Source organism: Sander vitreus, chromosome 24 (genome assembly GCF_031162955.1).
Source record: "Sander vitreus isolate 19-12246 chromosome 24, sanVit1, whole genome shotgun sequence".
Taxonomy (NCBI): domain Eukaryota; kingdom Metazoa; phylum Chordata; class Actinopteri; order Perciformes; family Percidae; genus Sander; species Sander vitreus.
This window is the reverse complement of record NC_135878.1, coordinates 8,739,694-8,751,536: the sequence shown is the minus strand read 5'-3', so window position 1 is coordinate 8,751,536 and position 11,843 is coordinate 8,739,694. Positions and strand designations below refer to the sequence as shown.

Genomic DNA, 11,843 nt, shown 5'->3' with positions numbered 1-11,843 from the left:
TGTCATGGCTGCTTAACTGTTTTAAAAAATGGTCTCTTAACCCTAGTTTGCAAAAAACGTAGCCCAAAACGGTTTACTAACACCATAGGTTAAAATAGTTGGAGACTCAACTAGATTAAAGTCAGTTGGTTCAATGACTAACCTGGGAAGCCCCCCCCTGTTTTCCAGGACCCAGTGCTTACAGGCTCCATGAGGAAGAACTTGGACCCTTTCAACCATCATACTGGTGAAGACCTGTGGAAGGCTCTGGAGGAGGCTAGTATCCAATCAGCACACTCCAAAAGTTGAGTTTCTAGCTACTGTTGGTGCGTGTGTCAGGCAAACTCACTCCGTGTTCCCTGCAGGTGCAGCTGAAGTCTGTGGTGGAGGAGCTGCCGGGGAAGTTGGAGACGGTTCTGGCCGAGGCCGAGTCGGGCTCCAACTTCAGCGTTGGCCAGAGGCAGCTGGTGTGTCTGGCCAGAGCCATCCTCAGGAAGAACCGCATCCTCTCCCTCGACGAGGCCACAGCCAACGTGGACCCCAGGTAGGCCTACTGCTGACACAACTCACCTCAGCGGCAGTATTTGCAGAGAGCACCCCATCACCCCTGGCCGTTCCCCAGCAGAAGCCGTTGCTTCACTGCTGTTGGCCGCGGGGGACAACCATGAACTTCAACTGATTTAATGAGAACACACTGACGTTCAATATCTGGGTTTAAAGGAGAGAGAATAGATGATTGTTGGGGATGTGACAAGACCTGATACTACTTTTGTCTAGATTGCGAAAAAAAGAAAGTTACAGTACTATTTAAGTAGTATTTAAAAGCTGACCAGCGCAGTGACACTGGGCTGAGCTACTTAGACAAGTAAACAACTGATGCCAGCTTCCAGCTTCCGTCTCTCTCTCTCTCTCTCTCTCTAACCCTCAATCTGGTATAGTATATTGAATCAAAGTCATACTATAGTATGTTGAAAAAGTGATTGAAAAAAGTCATAGTAGGTTGAAAAAATAATATAAAAGTCACACTTAAGTATGTCAAACAGTCATGAAAAGTCATAGTATAGTACGTCAAAAAAGTGATTAAAAAAATGTCATGGTATAGTATGTTGAAAAAAAATGATTAAAAAATCATACTATAGCATAGTCCAAAAATGCATCCCTATCTTTAATGCATGTTCAGTGTCTCTGCAGGACAGATCCAGAAAACCATACGGGACAAGTTCAGAGAATGCACCGTACTCACCATCGCCTCAACACCATCACAGACAGCGACACAATACTCATAGATTCTAGTAGAGAGTACTTTAAAAAAATTTTTAAAGCATGGGGTTTACACTCAAGATGTTTGCAACTGTGGACAAATTCCATTGTTGCAGCAGTACAACAGAAATAAATACAGACAGAAAAGCAATAGCTGCTTCCAGATTGATACCTCTCATGACTGTACATTAAATGTGGACCTAGAGCCGCGAGTCACTTAGTTTAGACTGGACGCAGGGGGGAAAATTCTCTCACAAACCGTTTTTTTTTTTTATAATTGCTGAAAAGTATTTGTGTCTCTGGGTTCTAGATGTAGGGAGAATTCATGCCTATGAAGATCCAGATGGCATCTTTTATAAAACGGTGCAGCAGACTGGCAAGCAGGAGGCAGCAGCTCTACTAGAGGCAGCTAAACAGGCGAGTTTTTCCCTCTTACTTTCTTTAGACACATTTTAAAGTATGAAAAAGTTTTATCTTAAGTGAATCTAACTTTGCAAAACATGTTTCTTCAGGTTTACAACAGCTGAAGACATCCTAGCATAGCAAACGGAGATGCAGTAACAGCAGACGATAACTCGGTTATCTTTGAGACAGCTCTGTGAGCTCAGCGAGGCTCTGACTAGAGAGTCAGAGCCTGGGCTCGTACTGCGCCCCTCCAGCCTCTGGTAACAGCACCCAGGGGCTGATAGAAGGGCCTCCTCCACTCCAGCTGATGAGGAGACAGGATCTGAAGAGGTTCAGTGGGGCCGTGAATGGCTGAGCCAAATATACGCACATTATGCTGTTGTTTTCGCCAAGCCGAGAGAGCTTGAAACTGTTGAAATAAATCACTATTTATTTTCAATGCTTCATATTTATCTTATGTTATTTGCTGCTCAGTATACTGATGCCTTGGAGAAATTGCTTGTAAATGGCTGCATAATCCTTACAAAATTGTTTGTGCCTTATTTTATGTTTATACATGCTAATTTAGCCAATGATAGTGTGTAGATTTATCCAAGGTTGCCATTTTTTTTAAATACAGGAAACATTATTGCACATGATTTCGTACCAGATCTAAGGAATTACACAGCAGCATTAATTTCTGTAATCTCGACCAATGTTTTGTACAGCCTTTAGATTCTTGGTAGTAAATGTTCCTACTCAGGTGGCATTCTGAACGCCTCTCCTACAAGTGGTGAATTCATTTTGGTTACAATTATTTGACTTTTTTTGTTGTTGGTTCTTACCATTTCAAATGCATCATGACTATCTGACATGTTGTTTCAACTGCTGCATAAACACCTACACATCTTACTTTGGTGATTTCCTTGGGGTCGACATATACACTTTAACCACTGCTCTAACTATATTTACACAGAATAGAATATGTCATTTCGTATGGCATTTGTTTTATTTACTTACAATTTTACCAGTACACCAGAAGCACCTTAGTCCTATCACCAATCTCTTGCAAAGTAAAGTGTCTTTGTTCTGCAGAGCTTTAATAAGAAAGTTTATTCACACCAGTTGAATTCTGAAATCATCAGACAGTCAAACATGATATCCTGAAAACATTTCTTCTTATCAGTTCCTGTAATCCTTTCAGCAGATTTATAAGTGACAGTTCCATGTTTGTTAGCTCCCATGTAATCGCAGGACGAACAGCCTCTCATTTCCAAGCATGACTGTCCCCTCAAACCACACGTCCAGTAAACAGATAATCTCCTCTGGTGAGAAAAGGAAAACATACTATACTTGTTATCCAGAGTGTTTCCTGCACTGAAAATAATTGCCGAGACATCAGGTAACTCACCTGGATCGTTGTCCGCTATAGTAATGAGGTAGAATAACCCTTTGCTGGAGAGCAACTGTGCTACCACAGACCGAAACCTGTCGGTCACCTCTCCTCCTCATCCCAGGCAGCCTCTATACCCGTGCTGCCGACCTGAAAGAAAAGCACACATTGATCAAATGCTCCTCATCTCTGAACTGAAGATGGTGCTGTACAGAGCCTCGCTACCTCTTCTGAAGGTGTGGGTAGGTTTGAAGAGAAGGACGCCCACTTTTCCACTTAAGCGGGGCAGGAGACACTCTGTCTAAAGAATAAAAAGGAAGGAATGGAAAACCACCTATACAATTCATAAACTTGCACTCGAAGCATGTGAATACCTGAAATGTGAATGTAAAAGTCTCCCCAGTGATGTGTTGACAGGCTGCGGTGAAACATTGTTACAGGGAGCTATAGAGCTGAAGGTCCAACCACTGATGTCAACCAATAGGAAAGAGTCCTCCGCCCTCTCGTAAACTTCTCGGAGGTGTCCTCTTCCTGCATGGGAGGAAACAAGTGACTGTAGTGGTGTGGGATAACCATGGGCACACAAACAAACACACGGTTCCTGTGTCCCGTTGCTAACTCACAGCTAGCTTATGCTATCCTAGTTGGTACTTTGGCTGTTCGGGGCGAATAAACAAACGACCCCGCTGTCACATTCACCGGAATGACGCTAGGCCAAAAGTATGCATCGCTGTGAGAAGGAATATGGCGTTTTATATTGGTTTTGTTTGTGTTTCGGCAAATAGACGGTTGCAGGTGGACTGGTGTTTACATGGTCCGTGGGGAGCTGGACGTCCGCAGGTTTGTCTTTGCCATTGTATTCATGAACATTTCCACATTTCAGTGCTAATGCAAACTATAACTATACATTACATAACAGTTGATTATTGTTGTATGCTTTTCACTTTGACTGTCAGCTGTGTCGCGACTGCAGTCCTTTTATTTGTCTCATACCTGCAGATATGCAGCCTCAATGGATGCCACCTGGGAATAAGTAGAGGAACCTTCTACAGACCAACTGAAGGAACATCTTTGTGCTGAAGCTCTGAGGTAGGACATGCTTTCTCTCTCAGGATGAACAGCTGCTGTGTTTAATGTTGAGGGATTGAGTTCATTTGAAAGGGTCAGGTCACACAGAGTCCAGAATCTCAACAACATTGTCCACAGTAAGGATTCTAATATATATATATATATATTTATCTGGAGTAACTGAGACACTGTTTGTGGAAATTACCTCAAACGAAATGTTAATGAGAAAAGACTTTAAGGTTAGGTTAAGTGTTTGCATGAGTTTAATTCCTGCTTGAGGTATTTTCAGTGGCAGAACTGTCACCTTCTGTATGTTAGACCCAGGTGTTGTTTATAATGCTGAAGAAGTCTAATAGGACTATGTAGTGATAGAGCAGAGTGTAAACTGCTGCCTTCCCTGTGTTACATCTTCTAAAACCCGCTGGTCAGGTGGCTGCTTTGGTGTTCGGAAGGTTGTAGTTTGAAGCCCTCGGCAGGTCTGTCGGGTTTAAAAGAGTAAACGCACAAAGCAATGTGTGAAATGTTTCAGAGAATTTGTGCTGAAGCTGAATGTTCCGTCAGCTCATGACAACGATGGCAGCGTTAGTGTTAGAGTTGTTGGTAAGCTGTCGTGTAAGAGAAGACGTGTGAGTGTGGTAGGCTTGGTGGTGTAGTGCTGCTGTTAGTTGTCATAAATCTCTGAGAACGTTTAGCTGGTTCCATCTTCCCCACTCAGATGGGTTTTGAAATTTAACACTTTGGAGACACAACAGTGAAAATCATGCAGCCGAGTGTGAAAGTAGATTGAAGTTCTTTGTGGTACCTTCATCGCTTAATATTGTTCTCCTCCCGCACCTCAGCTTCATGCATCCTGACACATTGCATTTTTTTAACGCCTGTATGGCATAGAAATAAAATTAGAAATACTTGGCATCATGTATATAAAATCATTTATTTAAATTGTGAAAGTGCCGCACAGTTGTTTGTGAAGGCTGACAAAAGTTTTAAACCCACTGAGTATTATACTATATGAGTATAGTACTGAGTAGTAGCACTGAATATCAGGCAGTCAGCTGTAGGAGAAGTTGACGTTAGCCAGCAGTAACTAAACAGCTTTGGACAGGCGCTTCCCTCCAGCATGGATTAAAAACGCACAGGTCAAACACTGACCCCGGAACAGTTTATAAGAAAACTAACCGTTGTGCATGTCAGCAGATGTGTTTTCTTGTTGGAAATGTGATGGTGACGGGTTGTTGTATGTGGGTTTTGGCAGGCGGCTGCTGTTTTCACTTCCTGCGTACCGGCACTGAATCTTTAGTGGTACGGAGTATTGGACCACACCGGCCTTCTCTCCCGCCCCCAATTGCAGCCCTAATATTAATACGTATCACACAATTTCATTTGTTACGGTCTTTGTGTCAGCTGGATTGCAATGCAGCTGCATGTAGTTGACCTTAGGGTGCAGCTCAGATACTAAATGATGTTAACAAAACACGGCCTGTCCTCTGCATGTGAGCTACAGTTCTCAGCACTAGTAGCTTCACCTTGTGTCTCGGTGTCTTTTATTCCTCTTTAAGGAAAAGAAATGGGCACAAATGTTTTGAAGCAGAATAATCCAATAAACTCTTGTTTTTTTCTTGTTTTCTCCCCAGATGAGTGCAGAGTTTCCGGACCACAACGGAGAAGTTCCTTCACTCCATTCATGCCTTCTTCATACCGTACTCACTGTATACTCATAGTGTTGTATGCCATGAAAAAAATAATAAAAAAGTAATTATTATGTCAAAAAATCTCTGAAAAAGTCATACAGAATGTCAAAAAGTGTTATTACATAGTTATTACATTGTAATAACACTGTTATAACATGTATTATGTTAAAAAAAATGCTGTAAAAAAGTCGTACAGAATGTCACAAAGTGTTATTACACAGTACATAAAAGTGGACGTACTTTTTTTTTTTTTCCATAAAAAAAAAAAAAATTCTAAAAAGTTTTATCCCCCCGTTCCAGATTTTTATTTCCTGCTTTGGTCTTTTCCTTTCTCTGAGTTTATCCTAGTGTTCCTTTCTGAGTTGTCCTACTGTGCTATCTTCCTTTGTCTCAGGTGTCCTACTGATCTCTCCCTTTCTCTGAGTTCTCCTACTCTGGTCTCTTCCTTTCCTCTAAGTTCTTCTACGCTTGTATCTCCCTTTCTCTGAGTTCTCCTACTCTGGTATTTCCCTTTTCACTGAGTTCTCCTACTCTGCTCTCTCCGAATTGTCCTACTCTTCTCTGAGTATTCCTACCCTTGTCTCTTCCTTTCTCTGATCTCTTACTGTCCTTGTCTTAATACTCTCCCTTCCTGTTCTTAATACTCTCCTAGTCTCTTCTTGCCTGCACTTTCTTTCCTAACCTCTCTTTCCTATCTAAGTGGCCTATCTAAGTGTTTGCACATACGCTAGCACCGAGCCGGTCTTGAACACTCGACCCTGGGCGCCTTAGAGTCGAGCACAAACCAACAGCACTACCAACGCAAGTACGCTCGGAAGAGTTCTCCGGGTGTATTTGTCGTTGTCATTCTGGGTGTAAAGCTCAAAATAAATTTGATTTAAACCAGTATGAGAACCCGTAACCTTTGTGTCTTCCAACCCATGTTCCATCACACTGAGCTATCAGATCTGATACAACCTGCACCTGCAGAGAGTTGAACCCACAACCTTCTGAACAGATCATGGCACATCTATCATGTTGAGCTATCCATGAAGTTGGAAAAGAGTTGGTTGGAGGTTGTATTTAATGTTCACATTACTGAAGAGAGACATTTAAAAAGCATTTGACTGAGCTGGGATTTGATCCCTCAACCTCAGGTTGTCATGTCAGCATCTTATCCTGGTGAGCTATTCCTCAGGCTTGGAAACCCAATTTTCGTTCTATTATTTGTTCTTCACACTACCAGGGAGACTCCTTGGACATCTTTAGCCAGATGGGGGGGGTTTGCTAGATCGGATCCACTGGCCGCTGTCAAAGGACGTGCCTGGTGGCCTGCCTTATATTGCCTCTGATTGACTTACCCTGTTATCCTAACCCTATAACCAATCCCCACTCCTCATGCCTGAACCTAACCACGTCAACACGCCTAGTGGATGTGATCTAGCATTTACCGGGCAGCTTCAGCCTGTCTTGCTGAGCCACTTCTCTCTCTCATAATGAAAACTTTCAGGAGTGGGAGGGCACATGAATGAATGAATTAATGAGTGAACAAATAAATCCTTTATTGTCCCCAGGAGACTAAAAGAGGCTACACATCCTTTGTCCCACACAGCATTCAGCTGCTTATTAACAAGCTCCGACCACATGGTCTGAATTGGCACTCTTGAACTTGCATGGTGCTTTTAATATTCATTATTCAGAAAGGATTTATTTGTTAAAAGTTTCATTATGAGAGAGAGAAGTGGCTCAGCAAGACAGGCTGAAGCTGCCGGTAAATGCTAGATCACATCCACTAGGCGTGTTGACGTGGTTAGGTTCAGGCATGAGGAGTGGGGATTGGTTATAGGGTTAGGATAACAGGGTAAGTCAATCAGAGGCAATATAAGGCAGGCCACCAGGCACGTCCTTTGACAGCGGCCAGTGGATCCGATCTAGCAAACCTAAAGATGCCCAAGGAGTCTCCCTGGTAGTGTGAAGAACAAATAATAGAACGAAAATTGGGTTTCCAAGCCTGAGGAATAGCTCACCAGGATAAGATGCTGACATGACAACCTGAGGTTGAGGGCTCAAATCCCAGCTCAGTCAAATGCTTTTTAAATGTCTCTCTTCAGTAATGTGGATATTAAATACAACCTCCAACCAACTCTTTTCCAACTTCATGGATAGCTCAACATGATAGATGTGCCATGATCTGTTCAGAAGGTTGTGGGTTCAACTCTCTGCAGGTGCAGGTTGTATCAGATCTGATAGCTCAGTGTGATGGAACATGGGTTGGAAGACACAAAGGTCACGGGTTCTCATACTGGTTTAAATCAAATTTATTTTGAGCTTTACACCCAGAATGACAACGACAAATACACCCGGAGAACTCTTCCGAGCGTACTTGCGTTGGTAGTGCTGTTGGTTTGTGCTCGACTCTAAGGCGCCCAGGGTCGAGTGCTCAAGACCGGCTCGGTGCTAGCGTATGTGCAAACACTTACATAGGCCACTTAGATAGGAAAGAGAGGTTAGGAAAGAAAGTGCAGGTAAGAAGAGACTAGGAGAGTATTAAGAACAGGTAAGAGACAGTAGTAAGACGGAAGAGACAGGAGGAATACTCAGAGAAGAGTAGGACAATCGGAGAGAGCAGAGTAGGAGAACTCAGTGAAAGAATACCAGAGTAGGAGAACTCAGAAAAAGGAGATAGCAGACGTGAGAAAGGAGAGACGGAGAGATGGAAAGGGAGAGATCAGTAGGACACCTGAGACAAAGGAAGATAGCACAGTAGGACAACTCAGAAAGGAACACTAGGATAAACTCAGAGAAAGGAAAAGACCAAAGCAGGAAATAAAAATCTGGAACGGGGGATAAAACTTTTTAGAATTTTTTTTTTTTTTTGGACAAAAAAAAAAAGTACGTCCACTTTTATGTACTGTGTAATAACACTTTTTGACATTCTGTACGACTTTTTTTACAGCATTTTTTTTAAACATAATACATGTTATAACAGTGTTATTACAATGTAATAACTATGTAATAACTATGTAATAACTATGTAATAACACTTTTTGACATTCTGTATGACTTTTTCAGAGATTTTTTGACATAATAATTACTTTTTTATTATTTTTTTCATGGCATACAACACTATGAGTATACAGTGAGTACGGTATGAAGAAGGCATGAATGGAGTGAAGGAACTTCTCCGTTGTGGTCCGGAAACTCTGCACTCATCTGGGGAGAAAACAAGAAAAAAACAAGAGTTTATTGGATTATTCTGCTTCAAAACATTTGTGCCCATTTCTTTTCCTTAAAGAGGAATAAAAGACACCGAGACACAAGGTGAAGCTACTAGTGCTGAGAACTGTAGCTCACATGCAGAGGACAGGCCGTGTTTTGTTAACATCATTTAGTATCTGAGCTGCACCCTAAGGTCAACTACATGCAGCTGCATTGCAATCCAGCTGACACAAAGACCGTAACAAATGAAATTGTGTGATACGTATTAATATTAGGGCTGCAATTGCGGGAGAGAGAAGGCCGGTGCGGTCCAATACTCCGTACCACTAAAGATTCAGTGCCGGTACGCAGGAAGTGAAAACAGCAGCCGCCTGCCAAAACCCACATACAACAACCCGTCACCATCACATTTCCAACAAGAAAACACATCTGCTGACATGCACAACGGTTAGTTTTTCTTATAAACTGTTCCGGGGTCAGTGTTTGACCTGTAGCGTTTTAATCCATGCTGGAGGGAAGCGCCTGTCCAAAGCTGTTTAGTTACTGCTGGCTAACGTCAACTTCTCCTACAGCTGACTGCCTGATATTCAGTGCTACTACTCAGTACTATACTCATATAGTATAATACTCAGTGGGTTTAAAACTTTTGTCAGCCTTCACAAACAACTGTGCGGCACTTTCTACAATTTAAATAAATGATTTTATATACATGATGCCAAGTATTTCTAATTTTATTTCTATGCCATACAGGCGTTAAAAAATGCAATGTGTCAGGATGCATGAAGCTGAGGTGCGGGAGGAGAACAATATTAAGCGATGAAGGTACCACAAAGAACTTCAATCTACTTTCACACTCGGCTGCATGATTTTCACTGTTGTGTCTCCAAAGTGTTAAATTTCAAAACCCATCTGAGTGGAGAAGATGGAACCAGCTAAACGTTCTCAGAGATTTATGACAACTAACAGCAGCACTACACCACCAAGCCTACCACACTCACCCGTCTTCTCTTACACGACAGCTTACCAACAACTCTAACACTAACGCTGCCATCGTTGTCATGAGCTGACGGAACATTCAGCTTCAGCACAAATTCTCTGAAACATTTCACACATTGCTTTGTGCGTTTACTCTTTTAAACCCTGACAGACCTGCCGAGGGCTTCAAACTACAACCTTCCGAGCACCAAAGCAGCCACCTGACCAGCGGGTTTTAGAAGATGTAACACAGGGAAGGCAGCAGTTTACACTCTGCTCTATCACTACATAGTCCTATTAGACTTCTTCAGCATTATAAACAACACCTGGGTCTAACATACAGAAGGTGACAGTTCTGCCCACTGAAAAATACCTCAAGCAGGAATTAAACTCATTGCAACACACTGCTAACGTAGAGTCTTTCTCCATTAACATTTCGTTTTGAGGTAATTTCCACAGACGATGTGTCTCGGTTACTCAGATATATGCATGTATATATGGAATCCTTACTGTGGACAATGTTGTTGGATTCTGGACTCTCTGTGGCTGACCCTTTCAAATGGACTCAATCCCTCGGCATTAAACACGGCGGCTGTTCGTCCTGAGAGAGAAAGCATGTCCTGCCTCAGGCTTCAGCACGAATGTTCCTTCAGGTTGGTCTGTAGAAGGTTCCTCTGCCCACTCCCAGGTGGCATCCATTGAGCTGCATATCTGCAGGTATGAGACAAATAAAGGACTGCAGTCGCGACACAGCTGACAGTCAAAGTGAAAAGCATACAACAATAATCAGCTGTTATGTAATGTATAGTTATAGTTTGCATTAGCACTGAAATGTGAAATGTTCATGAATACAATGGCAAAGACAAACCTGCGGACGTCCAGCTCCCACGGACCATGTAAACACCAGTCCACCTGCAACCGTCTATTTGCCGAAACGCAAAGCAAAACCAATATAAAACGCGTATTCCTTCTCGCGGCGATGCATACTTTCTGGCTAAGCGTCATTCCGGTGACGTGACCGCGTCGTTTGTTTATTCGCCCCAGCAGCCAAAGTACCAACTAGGATAGCATAAGCTAGCTGTGAGTTAGCAACGGGACACAGGAACCGTGTGTGTTTGTGTGCCCATGGTTATCGCCACTACAGTCACTCGTTTCCTCGTGGGAGCGACACCTCCGAAGACTTACGAGAGGCGGAGGATCTGCTCACGATCGAGTTGACATCAGTGGTCGGACTGGCTCCATAGCTCCTGTAACAATGCTTTCACCGCAGCCTGTCAGCACATCGCGAGAGACTTTTTCGCATTCACATTCAGGTATTCACATGCTTCGAGTGCAAGTTTACGAATTGTCTAGGTGGTTTTCTTTCCTTCCGCGGACTCTTTGGACAGAGTGTCTCTGCCCCGCTTGAAAGCGAAAAGTGGGCGTCCTTCGCTTCAAAGCTACACACCTTCAGAGACGTGGCAGGCTCTGTACAGCACCATCTTTGCGGTTCCGAGATGAGGAGCATTTGATCAATGTGTGCTTTTCTTTCGGGTGCAGGCGGCGCGGGTATAGAGGCCGCCTGGGATGAGGAGGAGAGGTGACCGACAGGTTCGGTCTCGATGTGCAGCTGCAGTTGCTCTCCAGCATGAGGGTTACGACCTGCAATTACTGTAGCGGACAACAGTCAGTTGAGGTTACCGATGTCTCGGCAATTATTTTCCAGTGCACTTGGAAACACTCTGGATAACGAAAGCATGGCTATGTTTTCCCTTTCTCACCAGAGGAGACATCTGTTTGACCTGGACGCGTGGTTTGAGGGACCGGTCATGCTTGGAAAGCTGAGGCTGTTCAGTCCTGCTTGATTCCATGGGGCTATCAAACGTGGAACTGCTAAACTTAGAAATCTGCAGAAAGGA

The 11,843-nt window shown here is 43.2% G+C and overlaps 2 long non-coding RNA genes across 2 annotated transcripts; one reads left to right on the top strand and one right to left on the bottom strand.

Moving 5' to 3' along the window:
• Window positions 1-2,768: 2,768 nt before the first annotated feature.
• LOC144512770 (uncharacterized) lies at window positions 2,769-3,481 on the bottom strand. The gene is made up of 4 exons (XR_013501036.1): window positions 3,391-3,481; window positions 3,242-3,317; window positions 3,035-3,166; window positions 2,769-2,948 (listed from the first exon to the last, which is right to left on the bottom strand). It is a non-coding gene; the product is annotated as an uncharacterized LOC144512770 (long non-coding RNA).
• A 282-nt stretch (window positions 3,482-3,763) lies between these two features.
• On the top strand, window positions 3,764-6,649 carry LOC144512771 (uncharacterized). Its single transcript, XR_013501037.1, has 3 exons — window positions 3,764-3,856; window positions 4,016-4,105; window positions 5,716-6,649. It is a non-coding gene; the product is annotated as an uncharacterized LOC144512771 (long non-coding RNA).
• The last annotated feature ends 5,194 nt before the right edge of the window (window positions 6,650-11,843 follow it).